At 43.7% G+C, this 15,321-nt stretch overlaps 1 long non-coding RNA gene across 1 annotated transcript in view; it reads right to left on the reverse strand.

Moving 5' to 3' along the window:
• Positions 1-522, reverse strand: part of LOC139793078 (uncharacterized) — a 28,796-nt gene extending 28,274 nt beyond the window's left edge. The window contains exon 1 of the long non-coding RNA XR_011724549.1: positions 502-522. This is a non-coding gene — a long non-coding RNA (uncharacterized lncRNA). The remainder of the gene's footprint in view (positions 1-501) is intronic.
• Positions 523-15,321: the final 14,799 nt, after the last annotated feature.

A 15,321-nucleotide genomic window follows, 5' to 3' on the forward strand; every position in this document is an offset into this window, starting at 1 on the left:
TTCTTTCTCGAAGAGCAGCAGGAGCTTTTCAGAGTTTTGCCCCAAATTAGCAACAATATTAAAGACAAGTGTGGTATGATTTTATTTGCACTGTTCCTGCTTTCTCTCCAGCACCCCAGTACGCTGCATTAATTCAATTCTTCCCTTGGGATGGAGGCATAAAATAGCATAAAAAGATGTAAAATAGCATGTTACTGTTTTGAGCAGGGGGGGCTTATATGTGATGCTTCCTATAGCACTACAATTTCCATAAGAACCAGAGGGCACAGTTAGGTTAACAGCGTTTGTACATGACGATGGCTTCCCTACGCATCCTTTGGGCACATCCATGGGACATAGCAACCAGTTGGGGTTATCAAGCTGAAGTGTGCAGAGATGTCTACCCTGAAAATTAGCTGTGGTCAGAATACCCCAGTTTGTCAGGCACGCAGGGCTGGCTGAAACTCATTTCCCACTAGCACAGAACCAGCAGCCTGGTGATGGACTTGACCTGAAACTTACCTCCCTTCCCCTTCACTGAGCCTGTGGCAGGAGGCAGAGCAAGCACACAGAGGACCTGGTGGGAGCTGGGGGTTCAGAAAGGTATGATGAGTGTCAGGGAAAACTGAATTATCAAGGAGAGAGGCAGCTGCTGGGGAAGGGAGGGAAGGAGGGAGGCGATGGCTCACCAGGCTGAGCCTTCTGTGCCGCTGAGGAGGAGCAGGGGAGGCTATGTGCATACTCTTCCAGTAGGTATGCCAAGCGTATGATTGCTGCTGATGGGGAAAGAGTTTCAGTGAACAAGGGCATTCTTTGTAATGCAAAGGAGACGTTTCATTAGGAACCGGCTGAGGAGCGTTACTCCAGCTCCGCAGATGCGTGAAAGGGAGAGGCAGCATCCTGACCCATATGGCGTGACCCAGCTGTCGAGGCACCACGGCTGCATGGGCCTGAAAACTGGTTTTTCTGAAAACATCTCACAGAGCCAGCTCCCAGGCTTTTATATTCAAAGCCTTAAGTGTGTGGCAGCAACAGAAAGGAGTATATCCTAGAGTTGCTCGGTGTGCAGGCACAGCTACGACCTCAGCATTTAAAACCATACCTGAAATACATTTTAAGCAAGCAAGTAGCAAAGCCACTCACTTCAGTATCTGGCTTAGGCAAAAATACAGACTAGCTTGCATATTTTGGCTTTCAAGACCATGTACATGGCCTCAGTGTGAATCTTGCCCTGACGAAACCTTGTAATGCTTGGGTTGCAAATGTTGTTGAAAAATCTTTACCCTTTTTGAGGCCATTTTTTTGGTGAGTTAAAAATATTTCTATCCGGTGTCAGTTTTGCAGTTTTCCCCTTTAATGAGTGAAACCAGAGTGCGGGTCCAACTTTTCTGCCACTCTCCTACCATATGAAAATGATGCTGGCGTGAGCTTTGCGCTGCCTTCCCCCATCACCCAGTGGGTGAATTTTGTAGCCTGCCTTGTTAGTGGCACAGCAGGCCGCCAAAAGGAAACTGAGTTGTTTGTATGAGATGAGATGTTGGGCTGCCAACTGTTATAAATCTTGTGCTACTTACAGCTTCGGCTTTTTTTTTCAAGCCTACTCCACCCCCTGCTGTGGTTTCAACTGTTGGAGCAACATTAGGAGGCACAACTGAAAGCAATAATATTGGCATTTGTGGGGAAAATAAGAGAAAATGTGAGGAAGTGGCTAGACACGAATGTTTCATTGCAAGAACTGTGTAAGTAAGACTTGTAGCCGCAGAGATTTGGGCCCTGAGGTGGTGGAAAGGGGATTTACCTCTGCAATATTTACCTGTGACTGTACCAGTTGCCACCAGCTTTTTTGTAAGTGTAACTGCTTGTAACCTCACATGTGCTTTCCCACTGTCATATCATATTAAATGAGCTATAATTGTAGTCTATTAGAGTGCAATAACCTAAAAGTGATAGTGCATGACAGCACCTGTCAACACGTCACGAAGGATTGTATGGAATGCTGAATTATACCCATTTTACACCACATTAATGAGGCAGCTCATTCTTATCCAGTCATAAATAAACAGGTTTCAATTTCTTTCTATTCCATGAGACCTTTTTTTTTCTTTTGCACAGAGATCCACATAAGTCATGATAAGGTGATCTGTTGCCTCAAAAGGAGTATCAGAGTGTGATTGTTAATGACAGTGATGATGTTATTTTTATAATGATTAATTGCTTTATGAATACTTGGTGTGACTATTTCTTCCCATTTTTCAGGAGAAGGAAATGGAGAAACACATGAAGAAAAACAAGATTGGTTGTCCCTAATAAAGTTTTAATATAAAATAAATGAATCGTCTGATTGCTTCAGCAGCACCCAAAGGACAGATTGATATGGGCAGAAACCTGCTTCCCTGAAGATCAGTGGCTGTGCTGGAGCCTAGTTCTCCCTCATAAACTCTTTAAATCAGGTTTGAAATGGGGATGGAAAGAGAAAAAAGGGAAATGACAGTAGGGAGAGGAATGACAGAGAGCAAGAGGCTTTCAGCCGAATCAAAAGAAAAGCAAACGTATCAAAGTGCATGTATAGTACCCATTATTTTCCATAACCTAAACTGGATCAAGGTGTCTTCATTTCTAATAGCTGCTTAGATTTCAGAGACATAAATAACTTGCCTGTGTTCTTGTGCTGAGCCTACATCAGGAGAGGTTGATACAGTCCCTTCCAGGCTAAGATATCTCCTCCTGACCCAGGCAGAGACCCCGTGCATCAAATACACCAGGCTGGTGACGCTGAGAGATGGGTCTGGGGAGGGTGGTCACATAATACAATTTCTTTCCTTCCCTTGCTGGAAGTTACTGAGCTAACACAAGTAGAAGGAGTCAATTCAGTGATTTAAAAATACATATAAAGTATGATGTTCAAAAACAAAGCACACTTTTTAGAGAGAGAGGAGGACCATGAAAGAGCAGATGGTATTTATAAGAGAAAAAATACTTTCAATGAAAGTATTAATTTTTTAATGAAAATTAAGGGGTGGGGAGGAGGGAATCTGCTCCTAACATTGCTACAGTCTGTTCCTTTGCTAGGCACCTCATGCAGGCTCTGTGTGATGGGCATCTTTCAGGATCCTGGGAAAGAGACTCTGCTCCTTGTTTGATCATTGAACTGCTACAGGAAGAAGGGTGACCCTGAAAGTGCAGCCCACAGGAGGCATGCCAGCTTTTCCCTAGGGAGTGAAAACAAAATATTTAACCTTGTGAGCTGGCACCCGCACTGGCAGAGTGACCAGACATGGAAATCCCACACAGGCCCCCCCAGTGGCTCTCTGCACTCATGGTCACCACCAGTTTGCTAGAGGAACGATGAATCTGTAGCCCCAGCGCAAGCCATGACACTTAACTAAATACTTTGGTACCTCACATTATTTTACTCTGGTTTATTTCTCAGGACAGGTAATTAGTAATTTTACCAGTAGCTGCTTGGATGGACTGCTTAACTACTTGCTTCACTTGTCAAAACTTATTTACTTATTGATTAAAATAAGGTTACCTTACAAAAAAACCCTATAGAATAACTCCACTTTAATATTTTCTCCGTAGGCTTAGCTTTTTAACAGAGGGATGGGTTTAGAATTATTTCCATCATGAGCAACAGAAGTGAGTTAAAATCCTCATTTATTAGATCAAAATTATTTCCTGTTTTGGCTTGATTTAGCTAATAATTTTGACCGAAAAGAAGATTATTTCCAAAAAGATAAACTATTTTCATATTTTCACAATATTTCAACCTTTTCTTCAAAAGGTATTATTTCAAAACATCTCTAAATTAAAAATGCATTTAATGAGCATTTCAGTTCCTCCAGCTAAATGAACCATTAACTTTGAATTCAACCCCAAATCAATTTTTTTAACTTTTTTTCATTTTGCCAAGATTGTCAATAAAATTTTATGTTATGTTTCAGGTCAATCCAAAATGAATGGTTTTTCCCTTCACTTTGACCAATGAACTGAAAAATCAATTATTCATACAACTCCGCTTTAAAATGACTAGGAACTGTCTAATTGTCCATGTAGGCAGCTACTTACTGTGTGATCTTATTACCACCTTCCCAATTTTTGCTCTTTCCCCTCCTAATTATTGTTGTATTTTGTTCTAAGTCCAACAGTAGACTGTTTCAGGCAGACACTTTGCCTTCCCTTATGTCTGAAATGTGTGTGCAGGGCAATTATCCCCATACCAGTGGTAGCAAAGTGGTGCATACATGTCCATCAGTCTTCCCTAATACCAGTGCACCTTCCTCACTATTGAGAGTGACGTTCCCAGCGTGTGGGATACATGAGGTTCTGTTTACTCCTGAAAAAAATAATTCAGTCTTGACTAACCAGTTATTCTTTTGTATCCAGCCCGTCCACTGCCGTGTGAACTGGAATACAACTCAGGGAAGGAAACCAAACAGAAACCTTACAAATCTCCAGAGCATCTAAGTGTTTGATTTTCAAACTGGAAAGCAGATGAAAGAAGCAGCAAATGACAGAGAAGGTTGGAAGAGTCTCATTTCTGCCTGCTCGCCAGTGCTGGCAAAGGAAGAATAGATAAATGAGTGACTGGCTCTTGGTCTATATATAATTACCAAATCATTCAAATACATCTTGATCTTTCACTGTCTCTTCCAGGTTTTTTGTTGGTTCATTGGTTTGTTGTTGTTGTGTTTTTCTTTCTTTCTTTTTAAAAAGAAACACTTGGTGCTGGTTTTTTTTTTTTTATTTTGGTCTCTGCTGGTCTGAGTCTATTGCAGCGGACTTACACCTCATTTACATTGAGGCAGCAAAGATTTCTTTGCATCTCAAGCATAATACTTTAAATAAGATGAAACATGCTGTAAAAATGTTTGATTCCTCCTCAAAACCAAGGAGATATTTCACCTTGACCCAGACAAATGCTAGATTCAGCAAAAACCTCAGTATAGCATGCGGGAACAGAGAAGAAAGCAAGGTTTCATTCATGCAATAGCCTCTAGATTACTCTCAGTCATTCTTAACTATGGTGTTGGTTTGGTTTGGGCTTCCTTTAATGATTTTCAGTGTACTTACTGAGTTTCTCTCCATCTCTCTCCACCCCATAACTAATAACGCAGTTGTCATAAATCCACCTTCAAACAACGTGATACACAGCCTGAAAAACGTGTTTCTTTCTGAAGGGAGACTCACTGGCAGTTTATAAAACAAGCCCCTCTCTATCTGCAAAGGATTACCTATACATCCTCTGTACCTATAAGTCACAGCACTCTACACCCATGTACAACCAAAGGTGCTGCAGAATCCCTGTGTTAGGCTGCACGGTGTCTCGGTGCATTGGATCAACACTGGTGGGGAAGCAACTCGCAGGAAGCTTCCACAGAGACCCTGATGCTCACCCAGAAAAGGGTTCTTTCTCATCCTCTTCACTGCTCTCCACACTAATATTTTCTATTCTTTCTCATCCTCTTCACTGCTCTCCACACTAATATTTTCTAACAGCAAATAACTGTATTGTAGAGCTTTAGGATCCTAGTTCAGAAGGCAAAGGTGGCCAAAGATAGACTGGCAATGAGTAGGACTCTAGTCTGAAAGAAGACTGAATATTTTTGGTGCCAGTTATGGCCTCCATGACCCCAGGTGCAGCTCTCACACTGAACATCCAAGAAGGAATCAGCACTTCAAAGCAGGACCATAACAAACAACTCTGGAAGCAACACCCTGCATCTCTAGCAGAAAACTACACCATTTTGTGTGTAGGGAGACATACTACGGAATAAATTGTACCTACTTAATTAACTGCATTTTGCAGTTCTATATTAGCTGCTGAGGGCAACTGGCAGCTTGGCACTGTAGGCAACGTGGATTCCATACGCAGCCTGAACCTGCTAATTGAGTATGAGCAAGTGTATGCAGCTCAGCTGGCTGATGGCCCAAACCCTCTCACATTGCTAGGAAAGCATCTCAGGGTCTTCTGCTGAGCACTCGGTGCGACTGTGTAGGTTAAAATAGCATCACCTCTGTAACCTACATGTGGGGAACAACTTGCAAAGCACGTGCTCACTGCATGATACCAAATTTTAACACTAATTTGCAAGCGCTGTGCTAAATATGAAAGGAGGCTTTCTTCTCCTCGGCTGCATCTCTAAATGAATTTTTATCCAACACCCAAGTACCACCCACATTTGCCAGCTGACACCCTGTGTCAGGCTTTACTCCTGGTTTTGTAAATTCCATGGAGACCCCAGGGACAGCCAAAATGCAACAGTAAATAAATCTGGGGGCTTGTTTGTTTTGTGTTTTCTTCTTTTTTTTGGGGGGGGGGTGGGTGCGGCTCCTCTTTCTCTACGCCAGCAGAGTTTAGAAAGATCAGTTGCAAATGATACAGACCTGTGTAACACTTGACATCAATTTCAGCAACATCTGAGCTCTCTACAAACGAAGTTTGCAGTTTAATTAGAATGGCTTACATCCAGCAGCTGTGTTCAGAATAAACAAAAAATATAGTATAGGGATGATTTCTTTCCTAATGGTACTTTAAACAGAGAGAAGGGAGAATGTGATTATACCCACACAGTCTGAGTTTGGTTTTAAAAGCACACTGGCAGGGCAGATGCTTGTGGTTGGAGGCTGAGGGGAGGCCCTGCAGGCTAATTTAGATGGGGTACACATTGTCCAATGTGCTAGTGGAAAAAGAGAGGGACTGATATTAGACCTTTGCCCAGAACCCTTCGCTTTGTGATCCCAACTCTTCATTAAGTACAGGAAAGGATATTTGAATCCTGAGTGTTTTCATAAATGATTTCCTATCTTTTGAACTACTCTTCTTGATGAATGCATCATGAGTAAATCACATTAGCTTTGATCTAAGTCTTTTCCAGCACCCCATAAAACACAACTTTGAGCACCAGGGCATGAACAACATTGATAAAAGAGGAGCACTTCAGGACAGGATTTTATGCGTCCATCTGCCAAACATTTCTTCACCAGAGGAGAAACACATCATGAGTCTAAGCAGATGCCAGGTCTCACCAAACTGTTCATTGCCAGCAAAACATCAAGCCATCCCTATGATACCCTGACCTGGTTTCTGTGCTTGGGCACTGAATTTGAATAAATCACTGAGGCTCAGGCTCTGGGGCAGGACTTCAGGGAATGGAGCATGGCAGAGGTTGATGCTAACTGAGACAGTGAAGTCCTTTTCCTGTTCAACCTTGACCAATGATGGTCCTCCCCAGTAGAGTTATTCAAGTTCCTCCCAGGATGAAGGAAAGGGAAAGATGTATGCCAGATTTATAATCAGTCAAGGAGATGTCATGTGCAGCCCTCCTGATCTCTGAAAATGTAGAGCAGAAGCACAGACATTGCCATCACATAAAATTGGTAAATAGCAGGCAGAAAAGATTAGGGCTCTACTCAAGGACATGGCTAGTAAATGTGAGCCCACATTCATAGAATTATGGACTTATTTTAATTGAAAAGGACATTTGGGAGTCATCTGATATGACCTTCTCAAGACTGGGTTAGCATTGACATTAGGAAATCAGACCTACTCTCATGTGTGGATTCACAAAGAACATGCTTTTCAGAGCCCTGGAAGAATCCTCTGACACCATCAGTCCTCTGGAGCAGAGAGAAGTTGCCCAGGTACCTGATGAGGAATCAGGGAGGGACAAACAGTTCATGCAGTGTCCAAGCTATCGTGGAGTACTCATCAAGTCTTATGATTCAGCTGTGATAAAACTTGAAGAACTGGGCCCAGTCAGCTTTCCCAGAAAGTTGGGACAAACCAGTCCCAGTGTTTGTGCCATGAGTACATCCACAGCATGCCTAAGAGAAGCTTTTTAGGAGATGCTGAATTTCCCTCTGCCTCTTCACATAGGCTGTGCTTGTTGTCACAGAAGACATTCTGAGCAGCAGCCTGGGGTCAAAATAGATGTGAAATATCTTCAGATGAGTGTCCTGCCCACTGCCTGACATTCCTGGTTTCCCTGTCTTTCCAATTCCCTTGTTTCTCTTGCTGAAGAGGTGACCATTTAACCTCCTGTACTGCTTGGAAGAAGTGACCATTTAACCTCCAGCTCCCTAGCCCTAGGGCAGAGCACAGTCAAGCACTAGCCAGAAAGACCCATGTCCTAGGAGAGGTGTACTATTAGTGCAGACAAAAGCTCCTCATGCACACCTAGGTGCCAGCAAAACCTGACCACCCAAATGTTTGTGCAAAGGGGATAAAAGGAGCAGGAACATAATCAGATGGAATCACTAGCCAGCTTTAGCAAACATGGGCGCTAATTAATTTTTTCCTCCCATTGTTTACCCAGCTTTGTATGTAACTGAGAGCTGAACTGGGCTTATCAGTAATTACCAACAGTTCTGGAAACTTTATACATTATTGTGCTGTGTTACTACACAGGGTAGTGATCCATGAAGACGGGTGGCTCTTCATTCATTGCTAAGCAATGTTTTAAAAAAGCAGAACTCCTCCAACCCACTATTAGGGTTGCTGTGATGGAGGGGATAAAAAAAAAAGGAAAAGAAAAGGGGGGAGGGGTGGGGGGGTGGCAGCACATTTGTTTCAGATCCAATTATGAAAGTTTCCCGGGCAAGTGGCATGCTACCTCAGCAGCAGTGTCAGAGGATGCTCTGCCTGCAGCCAGGCACATTTCCCGGCCCTGGAATTGCATTTTCCCATTCCATAGTGACACCTGCTGGGAGCAACTGAGCGGAGACTCGCCCGCTGCTCTGCTTGGCAAGGGGCTGCGAGGCACAAAATGAAGGGTCTGCAGCAATCAGGCAGATTGATTCTCTTCCTTTCCTTGCAGATTGAGCCGGGCTCTTATCAGAGGGAAAACGGGTCTCTGTGGTGTGATTAATGCTCAGAAATGTCCTGCGTGAGCAGCCCCTCAGAAGCAGAACTGGAGCATCAGCAGGAAGCCAGCAGGAGAAAGGAGGCAAGGAGATTCAAGGGTCATTGGGACACAGAGTCAAATTTAGCCCATGTGGCAAGGAAGTGAAAGCCGAGGTGAATTTGTCCCCTCTGCAGTAGCTGAAAGGTCAGGCAAGAGGAAAGGTCACGTTACACTTGCTGTTTGCTGACAGTATTCTGTAAATATTTGCCACTGAAAGAAGACAAGATCCTGAGCCTGTACCTTTGGTCTGATTTGATATGGTCATTCTGATGGCAGTGCAAACTATGGCTTCTCTGTGCTTTCTATTCTCTTTTCCTCCAGAGGATTTCACTGCTCTTGCTCAGCACCCCATCATGCGTGGCACGTGGGCAGCAACGCATGCATGCAAAACCCAGGGAAATCAAAAAATCTTACCATAACCCCGCACTTTCCCCCACTCGAAGCTGAAAGGCAAAGATAACCCAACAGGAAAAGTGCCAGAATGTTTTAGAAACAAACGACAGACACCAGAGTCATCACACATTTTCCTAGGCAGGATAGTAATTTCTGTACTGTATTTTTAACCACAAGGAGTGATAGGAGGGAAGCCACTTTAATCTAATGCAGACATAGGATTTGTCAGTTACACAGTTTGTATAAAGTCATACCTAGAAAATGTTATAAAAGTGCAAGGATTATGAAGAGGAGGGATATTTCTAAAATTGGAGGCCTCCTCGTAGGGCTTTAGCCTTTTCCTAGACCACTGGGAATGTTTTTCTCTGGGGAAGGGCAGGAGCCTATCTTAAAAACTGTGACAGCTCTCGAAGCTACATGTTACTTAAGAAACTTCACTCTCCTTCTTACTGCTGCCTCTCCCAGCTTTTGCCAACTGCTGCTTCTCCTCATTTCAGCTCTTCAGTGATCCCCAACCATTTCAACCACAGCGGGGCAGCTTCCAAATGCTTCCTGGCTGTTTTCTTCCTCCCTTCAAGGCAACAGCAGCTTCTGTGACCACAAACCTTATCTAATGCGGAGGCTTCCCGCTGTTTTAGTTTTGGTTCCAGCCTGGGCTTAAAGGTGTTAGAAACAGGACCATTTGCCTGGTTGATGCACAGTGACAGCATCAGTTATGAGCAAGTCTGGAAATTCCTCACAGCAGTGGTTCAATAGGGTTAATTGTGCTGACCTCATTTAAAAAGCACTTTGAGATCTTACAAATGAATATAAGAGTCTAAAAAAACCCCATGTATTATAGTTATTAATATGTATTACTCTCACGGCTAATTATTTAAGCAAGAAATTATTGCAGCACCCGTTTATAGAAAAAAAAAAAAAAAAAAAAAAAAAAAAAAAGTAGAGCAGCACGGCGGGAACAGGAGTCTGTTAGGCTGTAAAGAGCTTTTAGCACAACATTTGGGGCTGTCTTGCCCCAGAAAGGGCCTTTGCGGTTATTAAGGTAACCCAAGACCCCTGTGAAGGGTAGCATGTGCTTAAGCGAGTTTGCCTCAACCCTGTGAAGGCCGACAGATTTGAAACCCCCAGAATAAACAGGGAGGCTGGAGATACCTTTAAATGGATAAAACCTGAGCCGGCAGCAAACGCTCCGCGACTGGGTGGAGGCGAGCCAGGCTCTCATTAGTGCTAACAAGCCGCCTCCTCTGAAAGCAGCTCCGGGCTCAGCTCCTTTCGAGGTGAAATGAAGCCCCCCGGTGGCCGCCGACTGCCTTGCAGCCCCCCCCCTCCTCCCCCCACCCTCTCTCTCCCCAAACCCGCACCGCACCCGCGGCCGCACCGCACCTCCGGATCCGCCGCTTCGGGCCCCGCTGCCTCACGGCTCCGCTGGAAACCCCAGGGTTTTGCCTCGGCCCGGCTTGTCCCATTCTGGAAGATAATGAGTTCGTAGATCCCGTGCTGGAAGTCACTGCCTTTTTGCTGGTGAAAGGTGGGGAAATGGAGCTTCCCTTCATCATTATAGAATCAGCACAGAGTGGTTTGGGTTGGAAGTGACCTCAAAGATCATCTCGTTCCAATTCCCCTGCCATGGGCAGGGACACCTCCCACTAGACCAGGTTGCCCCAAGCCTCATCCAACCTGGCCTTGAGCACATCCAGGGATGGGGCAGCCACAACTTCCCCGGGCAACCTGTGCCAGTGTCTCACCACCCTCACAGTGAAGAATTTCTTCCTAATATCTAATCTAAATCTCTCCTCTTTCAGTTTGAAACCCCTTGTCCTGTTACTACGTGCCTTTGTAAAAAGTCCCTCTCCAGATTTTCCTTCCTGACAGAAAGCATTTTTTAATCCCCCCAAAATCTCCCTACCAATGTTTCTGCTGCCATGTCTAGAGGCAGGGGCTGAGGGTGCAGAGCACTGTGCAGCTGCTGCCATCTCTCTTCAGTCTACATGGGAAGTGCAGGATGAACACCTCACTCCCCCCATATTACTTTCTCTTTCTGGCAGAAATTGCACTGGATTTTTTTATTTTTTTTTTTTCCACTAAGCAGTATAGAAAGGGGTTATTGAGCCATTTATTCTGTGGTTAGGTTAGGAATAGATATAATCCTGAGCAGAAAGTTTGGGCTAAAAAAGGCAGATATTTTCCAAGTTTTGGAGCTTTCTGGTCCAGGTTTTGGACTGACCCCATGGCTTAGGTGTAAGAGACCCTGCCTTAGCCACACTGCTGCTATTGGTGGTACCAGAGAGCAATTTTCCTGCCTTACTTTGAAATGGCTGGAATGAAATGCCAAACAGCTCAAACCCTTTTTTCGTGTGTGTTTTAAGTGGCAGCACAAACTCCCCTTCCCAGTGTAGAGCCAGGCAGAGCTCAGCTCCACACTTTCAAATTTCATCTCTGCTCATCCCAAGTGCACCTCGGTGTGAGGCAGACTTTGTCAGAGCAACACACCCCTGGCCCACGCATCCCTTCTCCAAAAACGTTGTCATTATCTTCCTACAGCCCACTTTTATGAATCTCTGAGTGAAAGTAAACAGCAGCAGGCTGACAGATGTAGGCATCAGCTGAGGGGATTTCCATCCTGCGTACAACATATGGGCTATGGCTTGCACAGGGGTGACGTTGATATTACCTGTGTTCCCTCGTAAGCTGAAGAGTGAAGACAAATCTCTGCAAACATTGTGCACGTTGCAATTCTTCTTTCTCAGAGAAAGCAGTTGGCAGGCATCCCTGTCTCAGGAGGTGAGAGTTTGTTTTTGCTAACCATTCGTCTTAGGCTGGAAGAACAGGTATGTCATACAGGTGTCCTCTTCCTCCTTCAAGCCTTGCTTTCAGCATTCTTCATCAGCAGAATCTGGGTGCACTGAAGAGCTGCCAAATGCTTTTCATTAAATTGCTCTCTCACATCCCCATCTTCTTCTATTATTGACCTTTTTTTTAGACATTCTTGCATCTAAAGGTATACCAAGATGACAACATGACAACAGAACAGGCAGTGTGATACTGGATTAAGGATCTGACCAAATAACCCAAACATGATCAAAGTGTTTCAGATGCCAAGATTTAGGGCATTAATTTCTAACTGGAGCAACTACTTAGGTCTCCCTAGTTCATGAATGTTCTCCTTCTCTGAGTGCAGGAACTCCTTATTAAATTAAAAAGGCCGTAGCTGATTCATGCAGAGTCTTCAAGGAATGAGCTCACTTCACTGGAGCAGCAGAGATATAGCCACAGCTTACCAAGGGCAATCTGAAGGGTATTTCACTGTCATTGAAATACACATGGAATTCTGGGGGGGGGTCTTTTCTGCAGAGAAAAATGTCAGACACACCTTTTTATAGCAATTAGAATTGGAATATAATTACTTAATATTCCCATACATCTGAATCACAAAGTAATGCTTCTTACCACAGAAAGGTTATCCAAATATTTTCCTACTGGGTGAATCAGAGGTTAGAGTTATAAGAAGGTCTCATGTACTAGAACCAGCTGTCACCATCCTGTCTGTAAGCATGTGCGTCATTGCCTTGTGACAGATTTCTGTGAGACTGCTCGTACAGTAAGTTACTACTAAGTTTTCATTAGAGCTAGAAAAACCATGCTGATCGTTGTTGTTTTTTAATTAGGCTAAAAGTGTTTTAACCTGATAGTGACTAGAAGCAAGTGCCTCCTGTGGATTGCATTCTCTGTAGAAGCAGTTGGTGGTCTATCAGAAACTCCTTCCAAGAAAATATGAAGCCCTGCAGAGTTTCTGTACAGCACTGTGTCAGCCCAGCTGAAGAGTCACACAGCCTGCACATACCATGGTTCTGTTCTGAATCCCACCAGACTCATTTCCTCAGGTACAGGTAACACTTGAAAACCTACAAATCCAGGGTATGTCATTGCAACTTCAAGAACAAACCAAGCAGTTGCTATAGGCAAAGGTGGAGCTATAGTGAGGGGAACACCTCACTGCACACTGGGGCTGATTTCTGTGGGAAAGGCAGGGAGCACAGTCCAGGTTACAGATTCTCATCTCTCTTTGACCAACCCTGTCTTGCACACTTCAGCATAGTCCCCATCACCTGGCACTCTGTTACTCAAGCTGACTTTTTGGAGCTAGCTGGTAAATCCACAGTACATTGCTACATGGACCTGTATGGAGACAGCATTTTAATCTGTACCCACCCAAGTCTGGAACCCAGCCTGGATCCTGGAGCAGCTGAGGTAGCTGTGCTCACTTCTCTCAGCCCCAGGCATGTCCAGGACTCTTCTGTGCATGGCATCAGCACACCAGAGCTGCAAAACCATGAGGTTCTCCAAGGTAGCATTAACATTCCCTAATGCCTTCTCCTCCAGGAGGGCTGAAAAGAGTGATCCTGTACCCAGCCATGTGAGGTACATGCCAAAAAAACAAGTTACATTATAACCTCAGCACTAGACCTGGAACATATAGGAATATGCTGCTCATATTGCTTTGACTAGCAAGTTACTATTTAAAGTTTAGGGCAAAGCTTTAAACCCTGAAAAGGATTTTGACATAATTGGTGTAGGCAGGACGGGATGGATGGCAATGAATACAGACGGGACTTTGGGAAAAAGGAGTGAAAGGAAGATTGCATACAAAATCTCATTTTCCTAATCAATACCCACTGCAGCTTCTGAATAAGCACTATACCATATTTCCTAAAAAAAGGATAAATGCAACTGATCACCCCAGCTCCTCCATTTATCTATCAGGGTTAACAATGACCTGGGTATGAGATCAGTCACTTATGGAAAACTCTCCTATTCTCCATTAATAAAATAATTAAATTGTCTGCAGTATGAAGTATTTATTGGTTAATGCTTCTTGGGAGGCACTTGTCTTGACTCTGTTCAATGTTTTGTAAAATTCAAGATTAGGCTTATTATATCAAGTGCAGGATTCAAATCTATTTCAGATCTCATAATGGCATACTTCCCTGCTACAAAATCTTGTCCTGAACTGAATACGGGAAGACAACATTAGTCCTTTTCAAAGAGAAGTCATCAAAGATCAATGACCATCAAAGTGCTTTACTTGGTGTAAAAAAAAAAAAAGAAACCAAATATCAAGATAGTGCAGACAGCCAGTGAGACTAGAGTGCTTGAAGCTGGTGGAATTTTTTTAAGTCATTCACAAATACTATATCTACCCTTGACAGGTCGTTTCATTCTATTTAGCACATTTTATTCTCTGTGGTTTATAAGCTCTTAAGCAAATGTAAGAGGTAGGAAAAGCTAACGTGTCTGATAATACACTATATCAGGCTGACAACCCAACTGAATTTCCCCTGTGGTGCTAGCAAAACGCTGTTCCAAAAAGTAATAATGCATATAAAAATAAAAAAAATAAAAATAAAAAAAAAGGGGGTAGGGGTTGGGGGGAGGGAGAGGGGAAGGATCATAGAGATCATGCTGTCACATTGAATTTCAGAGAACAAAACCTGAAGCTGATTTCTCTTTAGATCTGTTGTATACCAGTTGGGACATGGGTGCCTAGCACTGCAACACAGTAATATGATCTGAGCTTTAAATAGCTGCCAAGTAACCATGTGGTGGCTGGCAGCATTAAACGTGTTGCAATGAGAGTGATCTGTTTCAAAGTAAAGCCACATAACAGAGGATAAGGCAATCTGATGTGGTGTAGAAAAGGAGGAGGGAACGTTTTTCATTATCTCTTTGGGTTTCCTTCTGCTTTTAAATGTGTTTCCATCTTAAAGATGCATTAATCTAAGATCGTTTTCTTACACTCTTTAAAACCTGAACTGTGTCAGGTCATTTCAGAAAACATCTCCTTGCACGCCTGGGGCACAGGGCTGAGGGGAATGGTGTGCCAAATGTGAAGGACCACTGCTGAGATCATCCCCTTGCTGCAACCCTGCAGGTCAGAGTAGCTGCTTCCCAGGGTGAAAGGCACCTTCTGTGTATAGGGGCTCCCCCCAACACTGTACCAAATGCATCCTTGGCAGTTTTTAGGAACAGATAATGAACAGATCTA

Source organism: Heliangelus exortis, chromosome 1, assembly GCF_036169615.1.
Source record: "Heliangelus exortis chromosome 1, bHelExo1.hap1, whole genome shotgun sequence".
Classification (NCBI taxonomy): Eukaryota; Metazoa; Chordata; class Aves; order Apodiformes; family Trochilidae; genus Heliangelus; species Heliangelus exortis.